This window comes from Macrobrachium nipponense, chromosome 32 (assembly GCF_015104395.2).
Source record: "Macrobrachium nipponense isolate FS-2020 chromosome 32, ASM1510439v2, whole genome shotgun sequence".
In the NCBI taxonomy this organism is placed as follows: Eukaryota; Metazoa; Arthropoda; class Malacostraca; order Decapoda; family Palaemonidae; genus Macrobrachium; species Macrobrachium nipponense.
Window position 1 is genome coordinate 60,678,270 of NC_061094.1, and position 24,948 is coordinate 60,703,217.

Below are 24,948 nucleotides of genomic sequence, written 5' to 3' on the forward strand. Positions count from 1 at the left end.
GATTGCTTGCAGGAATGTGATCAGACTAGAGACGCTAAAGATGACGTATACAATAAAAGTAGGCTAAGATAACATGCCGTCACCTGTAGTCATTCAATTGTTTATAAACATTAGTCCAAGCTCCCTGCTTGAGACAACTACCGCCTACGTGATCTGTAGCGTGTCTCATTTGATTGTGTGTTCGTATGAAACTATGTCATTGTATGTATGTTCATATGTTCGAACTACTGTCTGTTCCTTCATAACTTGTAACAGAGATGGTAGACAAGGAGAACAGAGTTAGCTATCGTCATTAGAAGACCTGTACCTCTTTACCTAAGCTTTATCATGTAGAGGAATAGGATTAGCCATCATCATTGGCAGAAGCGATCAAGCTATCGTTATTAGAAGACTTGTACAATCATATCTGATCTTCACCATGTAAAACTTCAGAAGAATATATAATTTTTTATACTTAGTGTTTTCTACAAGAACCTCACCGAACCATGAGTTTAACACATCGTCGTAAAGATAATACCGACTTCGTAAGTGATCTACAAAACCCCAGACACTCCATTGAAGATGGAAGTGCAATACCAACCGACTTAGCGTATAGATTATCGCTAGTCTAACATTACCTCATAGGGCGCCTTATCATACAAGGCACAAGCCCTAATATTGGTGGCCAGCGTACCAGAAGAACTCTACAACGTCCTACGAAGAAAAACCAGAATAATAAATCATGTATCATAAGAAAAGTCAACGACGACGGAAGCAGCAGATTCTTCAGCAACATAGTATCATCGTTAGTGAGCGACTTCAGAAAACAATAAGAACTCTTCAACGACGACGAAAGCAACAGATTCTTCAAGCAACTTAGTATCATTGTTTAGTGAATAACTTCAAGAAACAAAACCGACGTGTCTTTTTTCCTACGACAACGCAAGCTTCGTCTCTCATTAGAATCATTCAAGAAAACATCGTTAGTGAGCGTTTCCGGCACTGCAAGAAACAAACCGAACGCGTCTGCAGCATCGGATCTTTCAAGGGTTCGAATCATCGAAACAACGCGCACGGGGGAAACTGAAGCCAAACCAGGTCATCCGCTAAATAGAGAAGGAGGACCAAGGCCGTGTGTCGTTATCGGAACACCGTGACTTCCCACAAAAGCAAGCTAAGTACAAATTTTTATTCATTTTGGAGTAACTTTAACTTTGAAGTGTTCCTTTACAGGTCGAATTTCGTTATTCCTGTGGCTGAAGTTACGAGACATTCTTAATCTTACTTTTTTACAGAAATTATCTACATCATTGAGATTTCGCTACTGCGAGTTTTTATCTTTGAGTGTCTGTTTCCAGAAGTTCTACTGAAATATCATAATCATATACTATGTTAATTTTATCATTTTGGGTGATTATTAATCCCTTACGTAACAAATCATATTAAACAGTGAATATGCGTTTACGCAGTGGACGTCTGTATTTATACAGATGCATGGATAGGGTCGTTAAGCACCGTTAGTGATTAGAAAACACACAAAAACAAGTGGAATCACCCGTCGTACAAAATCTAGATAAATTAGAGGTAACACTATTTCGGGTCATGACAATAAATGCTCCTTTGCAAGTCCGATCGCAGTTTTAGCCTTGAGTTTTTTTGAGTATATAAATATCGAACCTCAATGACTCAACTTAACTTTAAAAATATGGCTGGATTGCAAGGAATAACATGTCTGTAAAAAAACTTTCATCAGGCTAAATGCGCTGACCAGGATCCCTCACTATTTCAAATTTTAGCAAAGAATGAAGTACAAACAGTTAATATTGTATGCAGTAGTGATAACTTGTCTTATTAGTAATCGCTCAGTTTCCCTAATTAGTTCGTCCATTCATTGCTTTATACGTAACCAGCAACATAATGCTAAACCAGCAACATAATGCTAAAAACACACAATACGTTGCCGATGGTAATAAAGAGAAGGATCCTAATTATTACAAAAAGAAATAGAAACAGTAGCCTTTCAGAATCAAACAAGCAAACTCGGTTACTGTGTCACCTAGTCAAGCGGTCAAGGTCAGTCAAAACTGCCGACGTTTTCAAAGCAAAGCAAATTCCACACAATAAGCGACTCTAGCAGAGTGGGGAAAAGCGATGTTGGATCATACATCCCAAATACCTTTTTAAAATTAAAAAGGAATTTCCCTATGCATCACACGACCGTATAAAGTAATCAGAGCAGGTTTTCGTTTTTTTTTTAATACATAAGTTATTATGAGTAGTGGTGGATTAAGCCCGACTGTACGCGCCGTAAAAATTAGAATATCTTATTTATTCCTTTAGTACAATTAATTACCAGTATTTACGGACTCACCGTCTGTTGTTCGAACTTCCCTAATGAGAAGTCCGGATAAGCGAGCGTTTACAGATACCTCTATAGTTATAAAAAACATTGATCTGTATCTAGTGTAATTGTAAGATCCATCTAGGGGTATACAAAATATTATCTTACATCCTGCAATAAAGGCGTGTTTATCAAAAGGAAATCCTATAAACCTTCAAACATATTAAAATCCGTTTGAACAAAAATGAGACAGTTAATCAAATAATAACTTATATAAAGGAACTATACATTTGTCTCATAAATCGTAACATTGTTCAAATGACCCAACAGAATTCTCCCACAACCGCAGTCGCACTTTGCACGCAAAATCTCGAGAAGCATGCACCCTCGAATGTCTTAGTGCGTGTAAAAAGACCTTGCTGGGAAATGAAATTTTAATCCTTCCCGACACTCTGAAATATAACGATTTCCGCGAACAAAGCCCTAAAAGTATACATATGTGGATAACGGAAGTAAATATCGCATTTTTTATTGTTCTAATTTTTTAATCACGCCCAATAATTTTTAATCACGCCCAAACCAGTAGTGGATGAATCTCTCTGATAATCTATCTAAAGTAATATCCGTAAAGTCATTCAAGCAGATGATTCAGCAGAATTTTTTTTATCTTTTACCTGAATACCAGGAAGTTTCTCCACTGGCGAGTGATCTCTGGAAAAAAACGGATGTAATTTAACACAAAACACGGTAAAACGGACAAACATAAAGCTATTTACGTACCTTCGTATAGATTCTCAATGAAATTTCAAAATAGAGATAAATGACGAAGTTGAAAAATGTTAGTAGTAGGAGTCATTAGGAAATCAAATAGCCCATATAATTTTTCCCTCAAACGTCATGCCATAAAAGATCGGACTTGGCGTATCTGCGCAGATTACGGTCGCTTAAACAAGGAAACGACTTCCGATAGTTTCCAGTGCGATGTACCGACGACATCTTATCTCTGTTAGGTTAGAATAAATTTTTCACCAGCTTGGACTTACTTTAAAAGCTTTTACCAGATACCATTACCTAAGTGATTGTACCTCATACACCGTTTTCAGCACACTCAGGGGACATTATCAATTTTTACGTATGCCTCCGGCTTACGTTGCGCCCCAATTACAATATAGTGTTTGGAGACTTTTAGGGGATACCCTACATGCCTATATGGATGATCTTGTAATCTTTTCTAATACCTTAGAAGTACATTCACATAAAGTAGAGCTAGTGCTACAGAGACAAAGACAAATAATCTCAGAGTAAAATATCTAAATGTGAGTTTTTTAAAACCGAACATGTTTATCTAGGTTTTATGTGTCTAGTCAAGGTCTTAAAGTAGTCCATGGTAAGGTGTCGGCTATTCATAACTTTCCGGTACCTATTAACGTAAAAGGGGGATACAGCACTTTTGCGCTGTAGTGGGTATTACAATCGTATGTAAATATGTAACTCTTCAATCATGACAGCTCCTTTAACAGATCTCACGAAGAAGAGCGTAGATTTATTATGGTCTAAAAAGCATCAACAGGCGTTCGATATCTTAAAAGCGGAATAATGCAGCTTACCTAATTTAAAAATCCCTGATTTAAATAAGGAATTTTTTTTTATTGCAACAGACGCCTCAGACCAAGGGGTAAGACGGGTACTACTTCAGTAATATGATAAACAGTTCTTTCCTATAGCTTTTTATTCACGTAAACTAAAGCCCTCTGAAAGTAAAAATGCAGTAATAGGCAAGGAAGGGCTAGGTATCTTTAACTCACTAGTATATTTTAAGTTCATAACCTATGGCTATCCTGATAAAATCCTTACTGAACATGAGTCCTTTACCGAGTTTTTCAAAGGCTTTAATCACAGTCCAAAAGGAACTCGGTGACAAATGATCATTCAGGTCTTTGGAGCCAAGATAAGATATCTACCTGGGAAAGCAAATATCATAGCTGACGCATTATCCCGCAATCCCGCACCATACAGCAAAGAACCATTAATTGGACTAAAAGATATAGAAACATCCGTGCCTATTGTTAAAACCGTATCTAAACAAGAAAATTCCTTAACCCAAGAGATCGCGAGCATTGAATATCTGGGTCGGAGCGCAGAACTGTTACAAACTGAACAAAGCAAGTGTCAACAGCGATAAGCAAAACAATAAACACTTCGAAACGGAAACAGGGTCAGCGGCTAAGCAAACCAATAAACACTTCGAGCAGAAACCCTAAAGCAAAAGTATATTTAAAGTATGTGTATCAGAATAATGTAATCAAATGTAATATTATATGTAGGTCTGTGACGAGGTAAACCCGAAGAACACAGCAGATGACTAACGACCAGGTAGTAGTAATAATCTCTTTCATACCAATCGTCCTAAACTGGTTGCATTCCGTCATCCAGGGTTCCTATTATGTCACAGAAAGCCAAATCACTATTTTACTGGCCTACAGTGCTTACAGATATAAAAAGCACATAACTGATTGTAACACGTGTCATGAAAACAAGGGACACACTAAGACACCTGTCAGTTAAGGGCCTATCCTGTGCCAAATCAATCCTTGAAAGAATATACGTAGAATTATTAACAGAATTACGAGTCTGACAGAGGGAATAAACACTTCTTAGTGTTAATAGTTCCTTGACACGTTATATAGAATTAATAGCACTAAAAACAAACACCGCAATTGAGTGCGTTAGGAATATTTATGAGTGCTAAATCAGTAAACATGGAATTCAACACATGATAATCTGACTCGGGTGGTGTAAATCAATAATAATCTCCATAACACGTGGTGTGAATTCCTTTCCATTAAGAAAACCAATAATATATTTTCTCGCCCAGAGTCAATCGGTTTGGTAGAATAACGGATAATTAAATAGGAAGTGTCAATGTCTTACGAGTTACAACTCGTGATGTTGGATCCGAACTGGATTATAGCGGTTCTCGCGGTTTTAAATACCTTTATCATTTATATCTTGTATCTATAGAATTGATGCCGCAAGTAGCCTTATACGGTACGCCGCTAGAACACTTTTCCACATATTCAAGCCAACCATTAATTTATCAAATATATATATATAAAAAAATATATAAATAAATAAATATAAAAAAATAAAATAAATATGGATACAAGTGGAGTCAATATAATACACTCCGTAAGAAGTCGGAAGGGTTACAAAATTATAATAAAAAAAGGAATCACGATCAAAATCAATAAGCAAAACGTAGGTTAATTAATATCCCAAATATATATGCGTAAAGATTTGAACTCAAACTTAACGCTTTGGTAATGACAAATAAGCTAAAAGTTCAAACACATATCAAAACCTACTGACATATTGTCTGTCCCGGTGATTTATATTCGTAGTCAATGAAAAAAAAAATTAAAAAAATAAATAAATAAATAAAATAATAATAAATAAAATAAAATAAAATAAAAGAGATTTTAAAGTCAGGAAGTCTAGAAGTGAAAATGTTATCTATGGAATAATCCTATATGAATCTTATACAGGGATAATAATATATATAGAATTTGTATGGAAACCTTTTTTCATTAGTTTGAATAAGGAATATTTAATTTAACATAATTACAATTATGCAGATTTCCAGCATGAAACTAATATATTGTTCAATTTTGGTACTGTTTTTTTTCAGACATTCTTCTCATGTGGGTCGAGTATTAAAAAAACAAAAAAATTTATCCTAAAGTCGTATCTCTTACAGCAAGTAACGTAACTCTTAGCTGGCTGAGAGCAATCTCCTGCCAAGTGACGACGTCATCATTGCCGTATCAGCATTTGTTCCTTTTAACCTCAATAATCTGCTTACACAGGCTTCATCTGTGTGTCGTCTCTGCTTGCAAAAGCAGATTGACTGGAGAAAGGAATGTTAGCCCGAACTTCTCATGGGCAAGGCAGACGTTAGGTACAAGTGTCTATCGGTATGCGCAATGCAACTTGAAATCATTTTAAAATTAATAAACAAAATAAGAAAATAGAATTTCTATAACAACAAAATGAATTAATTTTTTTTTTTCTGAACCTCATAGACATTTAGAAGTATCAAGATATGTATATATGAAATATTTACTTGCAACATTAGCCTATTACAATTCAAGTAAAACATTCATGGGAAAATGTCACATTTTCTTGAAAAACCCAAAGTTTATTTAGAAATTAGTTACATAGTGGGTTTTTTTCGTTGCATCTCCTACCTATTAATAAAGTTTTTAAAATTAACCTCAGAGGATGCGCGCGAGAAAATTGAATATGAAACTTTTGTTAGGGCACATAGAATCATGATTAATATTCTCTTTGACTCTTATGCTGCCTGGCAATCTTACAAATAGCTCCATTTTCCACTTCTTTGTCTAGTAACTTACTACCAGTAATATCGAATTTTCTTTGAGATTCGTATTGATATCTATTTATAATAATTATGGATATTTTTACGAGTCATCATAGACCTGGATAGGTTCACTCATTGTTAATGCCATGGATAAAAAGTTTGTACAGCGGACTCTTTTGAATTCCAAAATATCAGCGAATTCATGTGGGTTAAGTCTGGTCTAAATAGCTCTCTTCCCTCCCCTGTATTTGGATGTCGTCTGAATTTACTTTGCCCTTGTGACAAGTATAATTTAACTTGCAGGCTGATTAATGGAACCTGGTTACAGTATCCTGCAGTACGAGAGTTTCACATCGCAACTTCAAAAAAAAAATCGTTCGTCGCAGCGGACGACTACAGTCAAGTAACAACCGCCTACAATGTGAAAGGAATTTCATGGACTTCTTCGACCGACACCGTATCTCGTCGTTAATCTCGACCGACACCGTATCTCGTCGTTAATCTCGTTTTGATGCGGAACGCTCCAGCGGCTGTCGGAATTCGACTACAAAAGGGACATACTTCCGACAATTACGACCCGAAGGATATTCAACTCTACTTTGCTGGCGAAGGACTCGTGCTGGGGATGTTTTTTTTATTCATCGCGAACGTAATCGTGTAGCTTAGGATGCAGAGAATAAGTATGAGCGCAAAAATAGAACGTTGGACCCGCCCAGGCAAATTTTCCCCTTGTTTTAACCATTGAAAAAGGCCGTTTCAATTGGCTATAGGTGGTTGTCTGGAACTGTGTAATGGACGAAAAGTTGTTCGAACGCTAGTTAAAAGTGAAGTAGTATAACCTCGGTCATGTATCCTATATATAGTAGTATCATGTATCCTATATATAAATGATCATAAATAACAGAATCGAAATATATTTTTTGCGTGTACGCACTAGGAATCTATATATAAATGATCATAAATAACAGAATCGAAATATATTTTTTGCGTGTACGCAATAGGAATCTATTATATAAATGATCATACATAACAGAATCTAAATATATCTTTGCGTGTACGCAATAGGAATCTATTTAAAGTGCACATATATTAATCATAATTATATGAATCCATATACATATGTATAAACAAATCAGGTAGCCTATAATCAATCTGTTACCTTATATCTTACCATTATCTGCAGTTATTTATGAGTTAGTATATGAATTAATGAATCAGATATATAACATTTAGCATAAAAATCAACGAATCAATCAGCATAAACATTAATAATTTTATCAATTCATATATGAAATTTTTTATCAGTTAAAATATGATTTTTATCATGTTAATCTTCATTCTATGCAATTATCAGAGTACATTAGTATTTTCTGTAGCATAAGTATCTTAAAGAGATGAAGTGAAAAGCTGTATCATTATATATCACGTGATCACTATTATTTACTAATATCATTGTTTTATATCTTATTACTTGAAATCATTTCATGTACACCATGAATTTTTATTTCTTACTATATATATATATATATTCACGTAGTGTCTGTATCACACTCCTATAAGTCAAATGCAAGTCAAGTTTGAGTAATATTCAGTGGTTGGTTTTGGTAGCTGACCGAGCTGATGTAAGTGTTTACATAATAGAAATATGGAATGTTAGTCCATATATATAAAAGTCTAAAACTAAAGAGGTCAACCAGATTGCTTGCAGGAATGTGATCAGACTAGAGACGCTAAAGATGACGTATACAATAAAAGTAGGCTAAGATAACATGCCGTCACCTGTAGTCATTCAATTGTTTATAAACATTAGTCCAAGCTCCCTGCTTGAGACAACTACCGCCTACGTGATCTGTAGCGTGTCTCATTTGATTGTGTGTTCGTATGAAACTATGTCATTGTATGTATGTTCATATGTTCGAACTACTGTCTGTTCCTTCATAACTTGTAACAGAGATGGTAGACAAGGAGAACAGAGTTAGCTATCGTCATTAGAAGACCTGTACCTCTTTACCTAAGCTTTATCATGTAGAGGAATAGGATTAGCCATCATCATTGGCAGAAGCGATCAAGCTATCGTTATTAGAAGACTTGTACAATCATATCTGATCTTCACCATGTAAAACTTCAGAAGAATATATAATTTTTTATACTTAGTGTTTTCTACAAGAACCTCACCGAACCATGAGTTTAACACATCGTCGTAAAGATAATACCGACTTCGTAAGTGATCTACAAAACCCCAGACACTCCATTGAAGATGGAAGTGCAATACCAACCGACTTAGCGTATAGATTATCGCTAGTCTAACATTACCTCATAGGGCGCCTTATCATACAAGGCACAAGCCCTAATACATGTAATCCGGTCCTCCTCTTCGAATATATGGGATTCGGAAACGTAACTCTTGGTAATGAAAGGCAATCCCCAGGGTTGCGACACACGGTTGCCGTGGTGCTAGTTCCTTGTTCCTTCTTTATTTATTTAGTTATTTATTTTTTTTATGTTTCCTTCCAGATAGGTATTGATTTCTTTGTGTTGGTTTTTGTTTTGTGTTTATTCGTTTTACGTATGTTAACGTGTTATATTCGCACGTATTCTTTCACAGGTTTTATGTGTATTTTTATAATTATTTGCTAATTGTTTAATGCCTTTCAATAGGTTAGGTTATGTCTAGTTAGGTTAGGCTAGGACAAGTGTAAAACAATCTTTCTTTGGTTGGTAAGGTTTTCCAGTTTTCGACTTCACCCTCTAACTCTTCCAAAGGTTGGGGGTTGGGGGAGCTAGGTAAAAGGTGGCAGGGTGGAGAGGGAGGAAGGAGAAAGGACAGGTTAGGTCAGGTCAGGTCAGGTCAAATGCCAAAAAGGAGGTTTGGCATGGTTAAACTTGTGAATTGTCCATTGAACAGTCTGAACTGATACTGTCAGGAAGGGTGGGAAAATGAAGTTATTGGGGGTGGGTCAGGTCAGGTCAGAAAAAACCATAAATTATTATAAACATGAATTTTGAGACATATCAGCCATTCGAAGCAGATGTTTAGCATTAAAACACCCACAGTACAGATTTAAAAAAAAAACTAAAAAAAAATCAGACATAAAATTAATATCTTCGAGCACCCAAAAGAAAAATAAATCCTTTCTCACCTTTCTCACCAGACGCCAGGTAGGCCTCCAGGCCTGTCAGTCGTCCTGCTTCAGGAACAGTCTCCATTCTTGGCGATCATCATAGAGCCTCATCTCATCAACTTCCCGCAAACTAGAGCCTCTCCTCTCTACTCCTCTCTCTATGTTTTGTAGCCATCTCATTTTTGGTCTTCCTACCGGTCTCCTTCCTTCCGGTGTCCATTCCAAAAACCTTATAGGATATCGCTCCTCCTCCATTCTTTTGGTGTGTCCAAACCATCTAAGCTGTCCTCTCTCCACAAAATCTAGTATCCCCTCCACTCCCAGTTCTCTTCTAATGTCTTCATTTCGTAACCTATCTAGTCTTGTTACACCTTTTATGAGTCTTAGGGCTTTCATTTCAGCTGCTTGAAGTTGGCTTCTAGTTCTTGATGTTAATGTCCATGATTCATGGCCATAAGTCAATATTGGTCTTAAAATAGAGAGGTATATTATGGTTTTCACTTTGCGAGGTATATTTCTGTCTTTCATTAGTGGGTAGAGCAGATACAGGTTGTTACTGAATTTCTGTATTCGGGTAGTTGTTTCCAGTTTTGAATCGTTTTGGTCACTAAACTCTACTCCTAAGTATTTGAAATTTCTACACTGTTTCAATGTCTGACCTTCTAATTCTACATCTACGTTACTTGGTGTTCGTGATAAGTGCATGATCTCTGTCTTATTCTTGTTGATCCGCATTCCATTAGCTGTTAAGATCGCGTTCCAGTTGTTGACGTTTTCTTGGAGAGATTCTGCGCTGAGGGCTATCATTGCATGGTCATCTGCATACATAAGGTTGATGGTCATATCTGCAGCTTCATCCTCACCTAGTTCCCTCATACATTTATCTAAGAACAATATAAAAAGAAGTGGCGAAAGGACGCTGCCCTGTCTTACTCCTGATTTTATTTCAAACCAGTCTTCATTCTCTTGATTTGTTTTTACTCTGGATCTGGTGTTATAAATTGCTCTTATAAGTTTCTCAGGGATTCCATAGTAAGGGTCTTTTAGGGCATCCCATATTTTCATTCTTGGTACTCTATCAAAAGCCTTTTCTAGATCTATAAAAGCAATATATCTATCCCTGTCCCATTCCCAGCTCTTCTCAAATATCATCTTGAGGGAGAAAATCATATCAGTTGTCCCTCTTCCTGGTCGAAAACCGTTTTGCCATTCACCCAGCTTTGGTTCAACATATCCTCTCAATCTAGTTTCAAGTATTCTTTCATATACTTTAAAAGCATGTGACATGCTTTAAAAATAAATAAAAGACAAATAAATGAACCTCATTTCTGGGCACCACAGGTCACCAGTGTTGGCGAAAACGAGGGCCATTGCATTTCAGACTAACACTAACTGTCAGCAGATAGTAAGGAAATATATTTCAAAGTTTGGGTCATTTGAATTTCAAGCAATAAAAATGATTTTATAATCAGTTGCCCAATCTTATGGTGAATAAACTATTTTCTACCATATCACTCTATTTTTACATTTAATTTCGTATCTCTCTCTCTCTCTCTCTCTCTCTCTCTCTCTCTCTCTCTCTCTCTCTCTCTCATTCATAACACCAGGGAAGTATCGCCAAGAGCAGGTCACAAATCAGTTTGCAGTATTTTTTTTTTTTTTTTTTTTTTGTAACCTTGCGGATCTAGTTCAGGTATTTGGCAATTCGATCTTGGTATTCGACCGTGTCCACCGATAGATAACTCCGACTGAGAATTTTGTATATTTATTTATTTTTTTTAAAGGCGAATTTCATGACGTGGGTTTGTTTATTTTGACATTTCATTCTAGCGACGATGTTTGGGTGTGTGATGTGACGTTTGGCCTCAGATGTAAATAAGATGTATTTCATTTGTTGTTGATATAACCTCAATTAATATCATAGTATGGATTTGCGTTCCTGTGTTCATTTTCCTTAATTTCATATAAATCTGGGACGGCTTTGTTGTAATTTTGTAGTATTGAAAGGAAAATACGTCTAACTTAGTAATTATAGGTATAAAAAGCTCAAGTCTTTTAACCTTTTTTTTAATGTAAATTTAATTATATTTGTTGACCGTAGAAATTTATCATTAATTCATACACCCAAATACCATTCACATTCATTACTTCATATTTTTGTTATTAAGATTAATGTAATTGGCATATTATATTTATTTAATCTTTATATTTCGTACGTGTTTGCCGTTTAATTTTTTTTTATCGCTTCTAAAGTTCATATCGGTGTTTTTTCCTTATTCTAATCATTATTATTTTAGAGACGTACATTTTTTTCATTCGGAATCTTTTGCTAAGAATAGAATTTTTAGTGTAACATTGAAATTTTAAATTTTAGTGGAACATTCAAACACGGGATATTTTAAAAATATTCAGTTCGGTTAAATAAGAAACATCGATGGTGCCATATTGGTGTCAGTAGAAATATTGCTATTGGCTGTCAGGGTGTTGAGTTCACTTCTCTCTCTCTCTCTCTCTCTCTCTCTCTCTCTCTCTCTCTCTCTCTAGAAGATAGTGGCCTTATTTTGTCTGGTAGTTCTCTCAATATGATATCCCGTCCGCCCCCCAACCCCCCCAACCCCCCCAACCCCCCAACCCCCGCCAAAGTCCCCATTCACATACTTTTCCTCTATAGCAACGGTACCCGCTTTCCTGATGACGACACCATACCCATAACCCTCGCTCTCTCTCTCTCTCTCCCTCTCTTCCTACCCCTCCCCTCCCTCATCATACCCCCCTCCTCCTCCTCCCTTCCCTTTTCATACCCATCCTCCTCCCTCTTCCTGACCCCACCCCCTACCTACCTATCCCCCCTCCCCCTTTCAAATGCCCGTCGTCGACCACCCATATCCCATGGCACTATCCCGATGACACCTGCCTTCCCAACTCCTCCTCCTCCTCCTCCTCCTCCTCCTGGCGCAGGCAGGACATGGGCATCAGGTTAGGCAGGTCGAGGGTTAAGCAGCCTTCCCCATTCCCAAATCTCACCCAGTGTGTGTCCATCCTTACTCGAACACAAGTCGGAAGTTATTTTACCGTAACATTTTTGGCACTCCCCTGGCACTCACTCTCTCAAAAGAGGGGGCACTGGACGCTGGAGAGAAGAAGCATTCATTCCAGCGCTTCTTGATGCCCTGTAGGAGATTAGAGGCCACTTTGATGGCGTTCGTAGCAAAAGCGAAGTGTAGGACTTGTTGATGGGGGAGACTTCTAACCTCGTCAGTGTTCTTGCTACTTCCCAATTTAGTTTGATTTTTTTTTTTTTAGTGAGTTAGAAGGAGTTTTATCATTGTTAGTTTCATGGCCTGAAAAATGTTTTTTTAAAGTCTGATGATCCGTGGATTTGGAATTACTGGAAATATTCTGTTGAAAGCGCCTCCGTCGTTGGAAGATCTTTGGCCACTTGAAGGTGAGTTCAGTTTATTAGCAGTTGTAGTCATTTCAAATGAAATCATTTATTTTAGGACTTTGATTTAAAGGGTTATTCCGATAATTGTCTCGCTTTGGTTCTGAAGGGAATTATTTGAGGGATTATTCTGATTATTTTCTTGCTTTGATTCAAAAAAGAATTATTGGAGGTTTTATTTCAATTATTTCGTTGCTTTGATTCGAATGAGAATTATTTGATGGGTTATTCAGATTATTCTTTTATTCAAAAAATTGTTTGATTTATTATTCAGATAATTTTTTTTAAAGAAAATTATGTGATGGATTATTCAGATGATTTTCTCGCTCGATTCAAAAGAGAATGAATTTAAGTATCCGAATAGATGTCTTTTCAAGTGTATTTTGATCTTTTATTTATGAAGTACACAATTTGTCCCAGTATGCTTTCGTTCCAGATTAACTGGTTTAGGCGCTTTTGTGTGATACGTTTATGTCTTCTTAAAATCATGCAGTGATTTATGTACCTGGCCATTAGTAGACTGTGGTGGGTCGCCTTCAGTTACAGAGGGGCGTTGGGCCGGCAATCTCACCCCCAAAAATTAGCTTATAATATTAGAATGGTGTTCCACTGACGAACACAACAGTGCAGGAAGGACTCGTTGAAAATTTATCCTCCTCCCCAATAATCGCCATTCATTTTTGTTTATCTTTTATATTTATTTGTTTATTTTCTTATACGTTAATTTTGTATTTATTCATATATTTATTTATTTATTATTTATTTTTAGTGCGTTGCATCTTTTGGGGTTGTTTCATTCGTTAATTTTCGTATTTTTGTTTTGTTTTTGTGTATTTTACTCTTAATATGCAAAAAATACATATGAGGAATGTTTACCTTTTCGTCGAAAGTGCTCTCTCTCTCTCTCTCTCTCTCTCTCTCTCTCTCTCTCTCTCTCTCTCTCTCTCTCTCTCTCTCTCTCTCTCAAGAGAAATATATATATTTGGTTACAAAAAACTTTCTTTAAGTTACCATATAATTTTCACTGGTCACGCCATGGCATAAGTCAATGGCATAATTTATATATTCTGTTTGTGCTTTCAAATCCTTGATAACATATAACCACATTTTTTTTCTTCAAATTTTAATGAATAATAGTTGTTCTCTTACCTTGCCTTGAGTCACATGGCATCCATTTTAAACCACAAAAGCTACTTCCCACTGTTACTGTTTTACAGAAAGCCTGTTTGCCCACTTTTGCCGATGAGTACGTAAATATCGAGCCATTTTAGCGATTGATCTGGTTGTTGCCCGTGTTTGTGTCGCCCTCATACCTTAATTTTTAAATTTTTTTTAGAGAGATACAATCACGTTACCACGTACCAAGTTCGAAGGTGTGACTGGTGTAGATTGGAGATATCTTCTAGACCTCGTACAATCGTGATACAAATGGGTGCTATTAACCTAATTGTTTTAGTTTACTTTTTTTTTTTTATTAATAAGTGAGATCCCCTCTCTCTGCAATTCCCTTTACTTCCTAATGAGTAACATTCTTGGGAAGCTACAATTTCAAGTCAGTGGCCCCTTTGGTGGGCTTGTTCCATTACGAAGAGGGTTTGTCTTCTGAATAATAATAATAATAATAATAATAATAATAATAATAATAATAATAATAATAATAATAATAAAAAGAAGTGTGTCTTACTACACCCTACCCTGGGGTTGTACTTGAAGTTATTTTCCATAGGAACAAATTATCGAAAACTACAATTCCCTTTTGGCTGAAGGATCTCATGTTAGGACTGTATCATGTCATTTTACTCCGTAGCTTCTATCTTCTCAAACAGCTGAACTGTAGAAGGATTTGGGGGGCGTGACGTAGGTGTCCTTTTACCTAACCTATGATTTTTCTTATTTTATATTTTTATTTTATTTTATTTTATGTGGACGCGAATGTGAATAAGTAATTCATCGTAGGTAGAAATAGACTTGCTTAAGACGGTGGGTTGGAAGTAATTAGGGAATACAGGGGCCAAAAGAGAATTTCAGTGCCTTGTAGTTAGAGGGAAGAAGTAGAGATTTTAAAGGCAAGCTAGCACATTGAGAGAAGTGACTGAAAATGTACCCGTAAAAAATATAATTTTTTTTTAATCCTGTGGAAAAAAAACCATCCCATGTATTCGTAGTGTGCACGATTGTGATAAATACTAGATTTAAACCAAAAATTATTTTTGAAAACTAATTTTTATTAATGTTTCTTTTGCTTCTTGGTTTATTTCCAGGGCATTATCCAAGCTGTTCCACTGAAGTATTATAGTACCCTTTCTCATTAACTAAACAAATTGACCTTTGAGTGTCCTGCTGTATTTTGGATTATTTATCTTCCTCCTGGTTTTTTTTCCGTTCCTAGTATGTGTGTGTGTGTGTGAGAGAGAGAGAGAGAGAGAGAGAGAGAGAGAGAGAGAATCCCTTGAGAGCGCAACGATGATGCGAATTAAAAAAGAAGATTTTGTTGACATAAAAAAGTATGATTACAGAGAAATGAGTCTCTCTCTCTCTCTCTTCTCTCTCTCTCTCTCTCTCTCTCTCTCTCTCAGTTGATATAAAGGGTTAACTCGTTCGTTCAAAAAATAATTTGCCTACACATCTACTCATGTCTGGCATATATTTTTTGAAGGTCCAACTGTGGGAGACAAGAATTGAAAAGTGTCAGGTGTGGGAAATGGGAGATGTTGGGGGGTGGGGAAGGGGTATAGGACTAAGGGAAGGGGAGAGAGAGAGAGGGGAGAGGGGGGAGTTGGGAAGGAGGAGGTGGGGTTATGTTATTCACACATCCGGTCTGGTGGGCTTCGGGGAACTGTGATTGGCTGGTAATACGATACTGGTTTTATACGCCCACCGTCGACGCCGGTATACCTGTATGTACTTTTTTTTTTTTTTTTCTTTTTACACATGATCGTGCGCATGCGCTCTCTCTCTCTCTCTCTCTCTCTCTCTCTCTCTCTGGGTTGCTTTCAGAAGAGGAAAGTAAACTGTGATTAATGGTTATTTATGTGTTAATGATAATAAATGTCCCTGCAAACTTTACTCCTAGACGTCTAATGTTACATCTCTGTGATTAAACAGACTGGTAATTCACAGGCTCTCTCTCTCTCTCTCTCTCTCTCTCTCTCTCTCTCTCTCTCTTGTTATATATATAATATTTATTAATATATGAGCATATAGATGCTCACATCCATATGCTCAATGTCATTATTTAAGTAATTATGCTTATCCAGCCAATACCTCTTAATATGCAAGGGAACCGAGTCTTGTTTTTCGCAGCTTACTCCCTAGTCGGGATCGCTGTTTCCTCCTAGCTTAATCCGTAGTCGGGGTCGCCGTTTTTAACGCTTCTCCTCCAGCTCTCTCTGTCTCGAAGTGCTCGTTTCGTCATTTGTTTTGGAAGATGATTTGCCGACCAGTTCCTTTCCCGACTCCAGCCCCCCTCCCTATTTATCCGGGCTTGGGGCTGCGTCCCTTTGGGCCATAGCTGCAACCACAGTCATTCCTTTTACAGTACCTCCGTTCATATTCTCTTTCTTCCATCTTACTTTCCTCAACCCTCTTCTAACAGTCGTTTCATGGTGCAGATGCTACAGGTTTTCCTCCTGTTACACCTTTGAAACCACCTTTTCTCTCAGTTTTCCTCTTGGGGCTGAATGACGTCATAGGCCCCAGCGCTTGGCATTTGGCCTAAATTTTAGTGTTAATTCTATAACATAAATTAGAGTCATTTGTATAAGCAGAGAGAAGCCACGAAGAGAACCATTTCGTGATGTTGAGCCTCTGAGAAGTGCTTCGTCCCATCCAGTAATACTTGTTGCACGGGTTGTGAGTTGTAAGTCTTAATGTTAGCAATACCAGGTTAAATGTGTTCTGAGGTCGTCCATATCAGGTTACACCCGCCCTGCCAATTTGGTGATGCTGTCGTTACGGTTTCGTGTTCGTTAAGTTGGTTAATGATGGGTGATCTATACAACTTATACCGGTAATTGTCGCGTCGTCGTCATTTCGTCATCCGCGTCAGTGGCGTAGTCGTTATGGTGTTGGCGTGCTACCTCGGTAGCCGCGAGTTTCATTCGCTGGCAATCCATTGAGGTGTTAGAGATGTGGTGATAGAAGTTCACTCTCGACGTGGTTCGGAAGTCGCGTAAAGCCGTTGGCCCCGTTGCTGGAACAACAAACAAATAAGTTTTGTGAAATCTGGTGTTTTTCCGTCATGCTAATTTAGCATTGCTTTCTCAGGTTACGTTGAAATTGTTCGTTCTTCACGCGTAGAGTAGGTGTTTTGTTTTCGTCAATGGCTCATTTTGTAGGTCTAAATTTAATACGACACATTGTATGAATGAAAAATGCGTATTTGTTAGAGTAAATTTGGTGTATTGGCAATAGTGGTATGTTATTTATTTGCAGCATTCCAAATTTTTCGAGGTGTTGAAAATGGCTTACTTTTTGGAAAATATATATTTTTTTTACATGAAGTGAGGTATTGATTTTTGTATAGTCCTTTGTAAACATCATACGGACTATTTTGGCTTAATTTATCTCCGCAGGGGCCGCATTTTATAAGGCTTAACTTTAAATAGCTCGTTAGGGGGCCTTAGCGAGCTTTTATTAGCTTAACGGGGTTTTTTTTATTTTATTTTTTTTTTTTTTGGTTTTTTTTATTTTTTTTTTTTTTTTTTTTTTTTTTTTTTTTTTTTTTTTTTTTTTTTTTTTTTTTTTTTTTTTTTTTTTTTTTTTTTTTTTTTTTTTTTTTTTTTTTTTTTTTTTTTTTTTTTTTTTTTTTTTATTTTATTTTTTTTTTTGCAAGTCTGTTTTAGAATATATTACGCAAAACGTTTTATTTAGATATTGACGAAAATTTAACCCAAACGTTTTTCTAAATCGAATAATTCGTCTATTATTGATTCTTCTTATGTATTGATACTTTGAATTATGAACAATTTTAATAAGAAATATTTTGAAAAATGACAACATTTTGCTAAAAACAATTAGAAATCATTTAGACCTTCGATTCTGCTCCTTGAATTCATGAAAAATTTTGATAGGAAAAATAGATAAAATATTTCAATTTGTGTAAATAATTCAGAAAAGAAATATATATCAAGGAAAATTTAGATTTTTATATAAAAAAAATTTTACAGAAAAATAGAATTATTAAAATAATTAAAATTTATTTAAATAAAAAAAAAATTCAGAAATCATTTACATCTTTGATGCTGTCCCTTAAAATCATAAAAAAAAAATTTTGGTTGGAAAAGAAAACCATTTAGATTTTTATATAAAAAAAATTTTGGAATCATTTTGACTTTCGACACTCCAGCTGTAATTCACGAAGAATTTAATAAGAACAATTAAAAGTTTATTTAAATTTTTATTTAAAGAATATCAGAAATCATTTTAATATCCGATATTGCCCCCTTCTCATCTGCCAGGTAAACAAAGGAAGTCTATAAACCCCTTAAGCCAGTCACTCTGGTGGGGGAGGGGGGTGAGTTGTCCAAGATTTATGACAGTCAAAGGAGAATCGAGACAGGGGAATCAGATCCTTCTAGGAAGTGTCGGATTCCACCAGCAGGGGGGCGGGGGGCAGGAGCTTATATGGGATTTGGAACCCCTTCTTTTGATGTTGCCGGTTCGTGGTTATAGCTTGTAGCATCTCCCGTGGAGAGGACGTGGGTGCTTATGGGGGTCCTCTTCTTATTTTGGTCAGGGGTTGACACCCCCCCCTCCCCCTCCTCCCTTCCCTTTCTTTTGGAGGTAGTAGTTGTATTAGTAGTATATGAATGTCATGAAACATCGAGTAGGTTTGCGACGATGCCAAACTTCCTCAAGACTTTTAATCTGACTCAAGCTTATCCCAGCATCCTTTTATTCCGGGTCCTTTAATACGGTCGTAAAATTTCCTTTTTTAATCCCATAACCTGAATCTTCCAGTCACACCCAAAAGCTGAATGGTTGTTGTGGATTAAGTTTGACCTTGTGGTTCGAAACAGCTCATAAAGTTGATTACTGTTTATTTTAAAAACATTCATGTAAAAGAATTTTTTTTTTTTTAGGAAGAGTTCGAGTCCTTTAATACATATCACAGTTTTTCTACAACTTTTAAGAGATCCATCTCAGATGAAAATAAAAATTTAACGTTCTGTACCCTACAATCAATCTAGTTCAGTTCAATACTGGAATCTTAATGTACTAAATGTTTTCGAGCTTTATTACGTACTCATAAAGCTTTAACTTGTATTGTTTATATAATTTGAATTCTGATTGAATCAGTTTATATATGAACATTATCAAATCTGTTGTCAGGTTCTTGAAGATACCTGGTATCGTCATTCTCTCTCTCTCTCTCTCTCTCTCTCTCTCTCTCTCTCTCTCTCTCTCTCTCTCTCTCTCTTACCATATTTGTTGTAGAATTGATGAATGTGCCAAACATCAAATATTTCATAGAATAATATTTTTCTCCATTAAAACAATTTCTTGGATGTTAGGATAATGAAACGATAAAATTAATAGACTTTTTTTTAAAATAAAGCACTGTTTTAGTAAAAAAAAAAAAATTGTCTTTCTCCCTTTTGAAGTACTCGTGGACATTGAATATGACTTCTCGTGTCTGAGCCCTTAATTGCTGCCGTGGGGAGCCTTCCATCTTAAACCGTCACGCTTGGGTATCAGAACCAATCATAAGCTACTTACCCTTACTGACCTGAGACAGAGAGAGATGTGGCAAAGTGTATGCCAAATCTACACTGTTTTTTCGCCTTAAGTGAGATTTAATGAATGAAATTGGCGCAAAGCGGCAACGTCGGAAACCTACTCTGTTTCATGACATTCTGGACAGACTATAGTAGTAGTTGTAGTTGTAGTTGTAGTAGTAGTAGTAATTGTTTTAGTAAAAGTAGTTGTAGTTGTAGTAATTGTTTTAGTAAAAGTAGTAGTAGTAGTAGTAGTTCTAGTTGTAGAAGTAGTAGTACGTAGTTGTGGTATATTTTTTTTTATTATAGTAATAATAATAGTAGTAGTAGCAGCGTAGTTGCAATTGCATGTAAATTGTTCATGGCGCAGGTTATTGTTGTTATTGTTGTTGTTATTATCAATAATTTATCATTGCCAACCATTGTTTAATTGTTGTTTTCTGTAAAAGAAAACTATTGTGCCGGCTTTGCCTGTCCGTCCATTCTCAGTTCTAAAAACTACTGAGGCTAGAGGGCTGCAAATTGGTATGTTGATCGTGTACCCTTCAATCATCAAACATACCAAATTGCAGCCCTCTACCCTCAGTAGTCTTTATTTTATTAAGGTTAAAATTAGCCACAGCGTACTTCTGGCAGCGCTATAGGTACCAACAGGATAGGCCACCACCGGACCGTGGTTGAGTTTTATGGGCCACCACTGAAAAGAAAACTTTATTGACGCAAAGAAACTTCGGCTTACTTTGTAATTGTTTATTCTGTTCTCAAAAAGGCATAAAGGAATTGTATTTAGATTGTTTTCGTTGCAAGTTATTGTGATTGTCAATAATGCATCGTTACAAACCGTTACTAACAGCAAATTAATTTGCAATTCTTTTTCCATTCCTGATCTCACATCAAACGTAATTAATCCAGTTTCCCATCCAACAGGTCTTATGTTGATCACTAACTGGAATTTATTTATTTTTTCTTTTTTACATTTCTCATATCCCATCCTTCTCATTTGTTCACTAACTGTTTAACTTTATTTATTTATTTCCCTTTATTTTTATTTTTGACTTCCAGCGGTTCCCGAACTCCTGGAAACCCGACCTACTCACTTCCAGTTGAACGGCCTCTATGTGACTGACAGATGTCTGACGACGAAGATTGTTGTTGGTAATCAGCTGGTTTGAAGGAGGCAGGCGATTGGCCGCTTCAGGAAGAGGTATTGCACCTTTTTTTTTTTTTTTTTCCTAATTTTGAAATAAGTTTCTTTCAGTTTTTTTATTCTGGAAATAATTTTTTTCAGTGGTTTATGTGATTAAATAATTTTATTTGTTTCTATTTTTTTATTTTTATTTTTTCCTGTGGTTTATTCTGCTTAAATTTTTTATTTTTTTTTTAAAGTTTTGTTGTAGCTTTAGTATATGAATGTCATGAAACATCGAGTAGGTTTGCGACGATGCCAAACTTCCTCAAGACTTTTAATCTGACTCAAGCTTATCCCAGCATCCTTTTATTCCGGGTCCTTTAATACGGTCGTAAAATTTCCTTTTTTAATCCCATAACCTGAATCTTTCCAGTCACACAAAAGCTGAATGGTTGTTGTGGATTAAGTTGACCTTGTGGTTCGAAAACAGCTCATAAAGTTGATTACTGTTTATTTTAAAAACATTCATGTAAAAGAAATTTTTTTTTTTTAGGAAGAGTTCGAGTCCTTTAATACATATCACAGTTTTTCTACAACTTTTAAGAGATCCATCTCAGATGAAAATAAAAATTTAACGTTCTGTACCCTACGATCAATCTAGTTCAGTTTCAATACTGGAATCTTAATGTACTAAATGTTTTCGAGCTTTATTACGTACTCATAAAGCTTTAACTTGTATTGTTTATATAATTTGAATTCTGATTGAATCAGTTTATATATGAACATTATCAAATCTGTTGTCAGGTTCTTGAAGATACCTGGTATCGTCATTCTCTCTCTCTCTCTCTCTCTCTCTCTCTCTCTCTCTCTCTCTCTCTCTCTCTCTCTCTCTCTTACCATATTTGTTGTAGAATTGATGAATGTGCCAAACATCAAATATTTCATAGAATAATATTTTTCTCCATTAAAACAATTTCTTGGATGTTAGGATAATGAAACGATAAAATTAATAGACTTTTCTTTAAAATAAAGCACTGTTTTAGTAAAAAAAAAAAATTGTCTTTCTCCCTTTTGAAGTACTCGTGGACATTGAATATGACTTCTCGTGTCTGAGCCCTTAATTGCTGCCGTGGGGAGCCTTCCATCTTAAACCGTCACGCTTGGGTATCAGAACCAATCATAAGCTACTTACCCTTACTGACCTGAGACAGAGAGAGATGTGGCAAAGTGTATGCCAAATCTACACTGTTTTTTTCGCCTTAAGAGATTTAATGAATGAAATTGGCGCAAAGCGGCAACGTCGGAAACCTACTCTGTTTCATTGACATCTGACAGACTATAGTAAAGTTAGTTGTAAGTTGTATTGTAGTAGTAGTAGTAATTGTAGTAAAGTATGTTAGTTGTAGTTGTAGTAATTGTTTTATTAAAAGTAGTAGTATCGTAGTTAGTTCTAGTTGTAGAAGTAGTAGTACGTAGTTGTGGTATATTTTTTTTTATTATAGTAATAATAATAGTAGTAGTAGCAGCGTAGTTGCAATTGCATGTAAATTGTTCATGGCGCAGGTTATTGTTGTTATTGTTGTTGTTATTATCAATAATTTATCATTGCCAACCATTGTTTAATTGTTGTTTTCTGTAAAAGAAAACTATTGTGCCGGCTTTGCCTGTCCGTCCATTCTCAGTTCTAAAAACTACTGAGGCTAGAGGGCTGCAAATTGGTATGTTGATCGTGTACCCTTCAATCATCAAACATACCAAATTGCAGCCCTCTACCCTCAGTAGTCTTTATTTTATTAAGGTTAAAATTAGCCACAGCGTACTTCTGGCAGCGCTATAGGTACCAACAGGATAGGCCACCACCGGACCGTGGTTGAGTTTTATGGGCCACCACTGAAAAGAAAACTTTATTGACGCAAAGAAACTTCGGCTTACTTTGTAATTGTTTATTCTGTTCTCAAAAAGGCATAAAGGAATTGTATTTAGATTGTTTTCGTTGCAAGTTATTGTGATTGTCAATAATGCATCGTTACAAACCGTTACTAACAGCAAATTAATTTGCAATTCTTTTTCCATTCCTGATCTCACATCAAACGTAATTAATCCAGTTTCCCATCCAACAGGTCTTATGTTGATCACTAACTGGAATTTATTTATTTTTTCTTTTACTTTCTCATCCCATCCTTCTCATTTGTTCACTAACTGGAATTTATTTATTTTTTCTTTTACTTTCTCATCCCATCCTTCTCATTTGTTCACTAACTGGAATTTATTTATTTATTTATTTATTTTTGACTTTCCAGCGGTTCCCGAACTCCTGGAAACCCGACCTACTCACTTCCAGTTGAACGGCCTCTATGTGACTGACAGATGTCTGACGACGAAGATTGTTGTTGGTAATCAGCTGGTTTGAAGGAGGCAGGCGATTGGCCGCTTCAGGAAGAGGTATTGCACCTTTTTTTTTTTTTTTTTCCTAATTTTGAAATAAGTTTCTTTCAGTTTTTTTATTCTGGAAATAATTTTTTTCAGTGGTTTATGTGATTAAATAATTTTATTTGTTTCTATTTTTTTATTTTTATTTTTTCCTGTGGTTTATTCTGCTTAAATTTTTTATTTTTTTTTTAAGTTTTGTTGTAGCTTTTTTTTGTTTGGAATTTTTTCTTGTGTGTTTAGCGTGGGATTGTTTTTTTATCTTTTTAACTTTTTGACGTTTCTGGGGTTTATTTTGCTTGAATTTGCATTTAATTTTTTTTTCTCTAGGGTCTTATTTTTTTTTTTTTTTTTTTTTTGTTTTTTTTTTTTTTTTTTTTTTTTTTTTATTTGAATATTTTTCTGGGGATTTAGTTTGCTTGAATTTGTTTTTCATTTAAAAATTTTTTTTGTAGGGGTTTTTATTTCATTTGAATATTTTTCTGGGGTTTATTTTGCTTTAAGTTGGTTTTTATTTAGCTTGTCTTTTGCTGTGGTTCATTTTGCTAGAAAATGTTTATAACCTAAATTTTGGGTGGTTTAATTTTGGTTAAAATTCATTTTTGTTATTTGTTTTGCCTCAGATTCAGTGTCCTTTATGTGCGGATGTGTACGTATTGTGTCCTTGTTTACATGTTGGTCTCTCTCTCTCTCTCTCTCTCTCCTTGGTTTTGAAGTATGATAACAGATTCGTAAATGAAAGAGTATAATGCTTGCGTGGTCTCTGCTTCCTAAACCTAATTTCACCACCTCGGGCACGTGGTCTCTCTCTCTCTCTCTCTCTCTCTCTCTCTCTCTCTCTCTCTCTCTCTCTCTCTCTCTCTCTCAAGTTTCCCCCTTTCTCTCGTCGTAGTGCCTTTCCATAAGAAGAAGAAAGCCAGTGGTTTGTCATGAATTTTTTTTCTGATTTTTTTTTGCCATCTTAATAATCCTCTATGGTTTTTCCTCTGTTTCGTAGAAGATGGACCCTTTAATGCCTTGATAAAAGTAGCTATAACAACCATGTTTGTCTGTAGATGTCGTTGACCTTTGGTCTTGTGACGTCAGTAGATGATACAAGTACTATAACACTTTGACCCATTTATGTCCTGATAAAGATAGCTGTAATAACCATGTTTGTCTGTAGACATCGTTGACCTTTGGTCCTATGACGCCGGTAGTGGATATAGATATAACAGTTGCTTGTTTTTTTGTTGTTGTTTTCGATGGTCTCTGCGTCATTGTTTACTCCTTGAGTTACGAATTGTACCGGATTGCTGTTTTATAACAAAATTGTATTGGGCTTAGGTTTGTGTGGTAGGAAGGGTATACGTCCTTCAGATTTGACTCATTTTTATATATATTTATTCTATAAGTTGTTATCTCTCTC

At 35.8% G+C, this 24,948-nt stretch overlaps 1 protein-coding gene across 2 annotated transcripts in view; it reads left to right on the top strand.

Annotated features, from left to right (window-relative positions):
- The first annotated feature begins 12,838 nt into the window (after positions 1–12,838).
- Positions 12,839–24,948, top strand: part of LOC135207538 (uncharacterized) — a 202,882-nt gene continuing 190,772 nt past the window's right edge. For both annotated transcript variants that reach the window (XM_064239359.1, XM_064239360.1), the window contains exons 1-3: positions 12,839–13,268; positions 21,047–21,188; positions 23,414–23,555. The gene's annotated coding sequence lies outside the window, so the exon portion shown is untranslated. The remainder of the gene's footprint in view (positions 13,269–21,046; positions 21,189–23,413; positions 23,556–24,948) is intronic.